Here is a 4,272-nt window from a genome sequence, read left to right as displayed (position 1 = left end):
TCCATTCGCTACTTCCATAAACAGTCACACATCACCTTCTTCTTCTGAAGTCGTGTCATTTCCTCAAGTTGAACCAGAAATTACTAATGATCATATGAAGAGTTATGACCTATCGTTGCTATCTAATAATTCTAATGCAGCTGCAGCTTCACCTCCATGTCAGGGGCTACCAAATCTTGGTGATCCTCCACAGCCACTGTCACCGCCAAATCCGTCCTCTCCAGTTCTCTCGACCACGTCTTCACCAGCAACCACCACTGAGGCTCAGGTTTCCTCCACCCCGACGTCACCAACAGTCTCTTCTTCTGACTTGAGTGATCAACCTAGCCCCTCACCCCTTCCTCAAGGGGTTGTTACTAGAGGACGTGCTGGTATAACTCGGCCTCGACAATTTAATGATGGGACTGTTATTTATGATGCTACTAAGCGTGACTTCATGGTTGTTCCCTCCACGCATCGCATCGCCTCTACTCACCCGGCTTGGCGCAAAGCCATGTGTCACACCCCCGAACCAGACGGCGGAAACGTCCGAGGGCTGTTGTGACTTAATTGAATACCATAACATTGAATATATATGAAACATAACATCATTCGTCACCATGCATTAATATAGTACAACTGATAAAGTTTTACACTGAGTACATTGTTTTAACATTACATTCCCAAAAACAAATTGTTCGGGTCATAGATAAACAAACTGCAAGCCATCACTGAGTACATTTTCCTTTGGTTCACTTGTTACCTGAGAATACAAGTATTTTGAAAAACGTCAACATATGAAATGTTGGTGAGTTCATAAGCGGTATTTGAAAAGCAACGTTTTGTATTATTTTGAAAACCACCAGAAAATCCGATATTTTCTGAAAAGAGTTTCCGAAAAAGTTTGTGAAGATCCATAAGTATGCTTGTTTGTTTCTATAGTTGTAAAAAAAAATGTTCATTAAACTTGTGTACATTTCGGAACTGTATGTATTGTAAAACCCTAGGAAAACCCGATGTTTTCCTAATACTTTGAATTCCATGTAGTTGTAGAATCATCGCGACGTGTGAAGTCATTGATTCCAGGCGACGTCGGATTATTGCGCATGGTGAATTGCTATAAACACACGTTACACAAACGACTAGTTTACAACTTATACTAACAATCCCGTAGACGTCGTCCATACTATTCACGTAATCCAACCGCCCTGACTTCTTGTAGTCCCACATCCGAAGAGAAAGAGGGCACGAAGACCTCGGTAACTCCGTTAGCCGGTTGGGGATAAAAAAAAGAGTACGAAGGGCCCTTGACCCGATTCGCATTTGAATAACCGACTTTACTAGCCGTACCAAAGGACCCTTGGGGACCAATAGTATAAAAGCCATTAAAAGTCCTTTTACGTTGTGTTGGGTCATGTAAGACTCAACAACTCGTAAGGTTGAAGTCTTCGGGTCTAAAGATCAGGTCATCGGGCTAGCTAGGCCCAACAAACAAGATTTTACACTTTTGGGCCCAAAGGTGGTGCGTAGACGTCTGTGCACTCTCACGTGTGTATTGAATTCCCAAATGTTTTCGTGTATGAGTCGAGTTATTGTCGTGTTAGTAGTTTCGGGTTTGTCATTGATTCGAGACCGAATCAATTCGTTTGATAACGATTTTTGGTGTTGTTGTGTAATATAATTCGTCGGTAGTCGTAGTGCCAGTATTTGATCACAACGGATGTATTGAATTAACATTTCAACTTTTCTGTTACAACCCCTCTTTTTGTTGTAAATTTACTTTTTCAACCCTTTAATTAAATAAATTTCCGGTTTGGTCCTTAAACCATTTTTCTTGACATTTTAACACCAAAACTTATTGAAATTGATATTTTTCAGCATATTTTTAGTTGAAAACAGTTTTAGTCCCTGAAAATACAGTTTTCTCGGTTATAACCCCTCTTTTTCACAGTTTTTACAATTTTGGCCCAAATTGGAAAATTTTTGCAACTTTGGTCCTTTTAAATTTTGAAAAGCATTTTAAACCTTAGAAAAGGGTTTGGGACACTAGTAGTCCACTGTTTTGCAGAAAAATACAGTTTTGGCCATTCAAAACAGAAAATTTCGCATATTGGGCCCTATTGGGCCAAAAATGTCATTTTTAGCCCATTAAGCTTGAAATTTATATTTTTAACCCTCCAAAAGAGTATATTTCTAGAAAATACTTCATTGAAACTGTTTTGACTCTTCTCATCCATCAGAATTCGTAATATGTCATTTTGGGCCCTTTAACTTTATATTTTTAACATTTTATGTCCAAAAATTGAGTTTTTAGCCCAAAGAAGATGATATTAAGCCACTTAGCTATTTTTCTTGGAATAATTTGTATGTAGAAATATATTTGATGCTAGTATCATTTAACATAAAGTATATCTCGATTTTTAGAGGCTTATGGTTAGATCCAACATCATAAATACACAAAAACACACGTATAGGCATAGAAATCATACAAGACATACAAAACACATATAGATCTACACTTTCACTTGTATTCCCCCCCCCCCACAAAACTTATAAAACAGAAAAATAGGGAGTATGAAGCTCACCTTTGGATGTGGTTTCGGTTTTTGAAGAAAAGATGGAAGAAAGCTTGGTGATTTTTGGCCTTAGCACCCTTTTCTTGAAGATCTCGAGTTTGAGGTGATTCTAGGATGCAAGATCATGATTTTTGCATGGATTAGGAAGAGATTTTTGATAAAACAAAGAATCTAAGTCATAGATCCAAGCATAACCTTACCTTAGATGAAGAGTTTGTGGAAATATCCTCTTGAAAACCTCCTAATTTTCGAGATTTTTGAATGGAGAGGAAGGATGATTTCTTGAGTAATCTAGAGAGAGTTTGTGAGGTGTGTGTGTGTGTTTGAAATGGCCGAGCGCAAGAGAGAGAGAGAGAGGGAGAAATAGACCTTGAGGTGATATGCATGGAAATATGGAATAGGTTGCATGGAGAACCAAAAGATAATAATGAGGTGTCAATTGCAAGTCAACCCTCTTCATTTCTTCTTGGATTTGGGCCTTGGGCCGAGAATTTGGAAGGAAAAGGGAAAATTTGGGCTTTTATGCCCTCTAGCCCATGTAGAAGTTAGGTTGGAGGAGTTTTAACCTAAAAGAAACATAATATGATTTTTACACTTTGTTGGACTAGTTTAGGTTATTCATGGTTCAAAACTCTTAATTTATTTCATTCTAGGCCCAATATGGCCCAAAATGTTGAAATAAATTAATGTGGGTCCAATTAGAGCCCAATTAAGGGTTCTAAGCCCATGATAGTCAAATTGGAAGCTTATTGGTCCATTGAGTCCAATAAGGAAGTCCTAGTCCCATATGGACCTAAACAAGAACTTCTAGGGTTTCCAATTGCTTGATGACTATTTGTAGTATTTGTATGATGCATTTGATTGAAGTTTTTGATGTCATAATAATAGGTATCACACATGCTCTTAAGTTTTTGATTCAACATTTACTTGAGTATAGTGATTACAAGACACAAAATTTCTAGTTGTGACACCATCCCCCCGTTAGAGGGAATTTCGTCCCAAAATTCTGTTTGAAAGCTAGATTTGAGTATGCTAGAATAGGTGAGGGTACTTTTGCTTCATTTGGTCTTCGCGTTCCCACGTGAATTCTGGTCCACGCTTTGCGTTCCACCGTACTTTCACGATCGGGATGCGACTTTGCTTAGTATGCTTCACCTCCCTGTCCATGATTTCAATTGGTTCTTTAACAAACAGGAGATTCTCATTGATTTCGATCTCGTCAAGAGGAATGACGAGGGTTTCATCTGAAAGGCACTTCTTCAGATTAGAGACATGAAACACTGGGTGTACACCGTTTAGCTCTGCGGGTAGTTGCAGTCTGTATGCTACCGGACCTATTCGGGCGACGATTTCGAAAGGTCCAATGTATCGTGGGTTCAGCTTTCCTCGTTTTCCGAAACGTATAACCCCTTTCCAGGGTGAGACTTTCAACAGTACTCGATCACCGACCTGAAATTCTAAGGGCTTTCGCCGTTTATCAGCGTAGCTCTTTTGTCGGTCACGCGATGCTTGCAATCGAGCTCTGATTTGAACGATCTTTTCCGTGGTTTCGCGAATGATCTCCGGTCCCGTTAGTGCTTTGTCCGACATATGTGTTTTTGCTAGCTGGGTGTCACCTACTTCAGCCCAACATAAAAGTGATCTACATTTACGCCCGTACAGTGCTTCGAAAGGAGCCACCTTGATGCTCGAATGATAACTATTGTTATATGAGAAC

This window comes from Lactuca sativa, chromosome 7 (assembly GCF_002870075.4).
Source record: "Lactuca sativa cultivar Salinas chromosome 7, Lsat_Salinas_v11, whole genome shotgun sequence".
Taxonomy (NCBI): Eukaryota; Viridiplantae; Streptophyta; class Magnoliopsida; order Asterales; family Asteraceae; genus Lactuca; species Lactuca sativa.
This window is presented reverse-complemented; position numbering follows the sequence as displayed.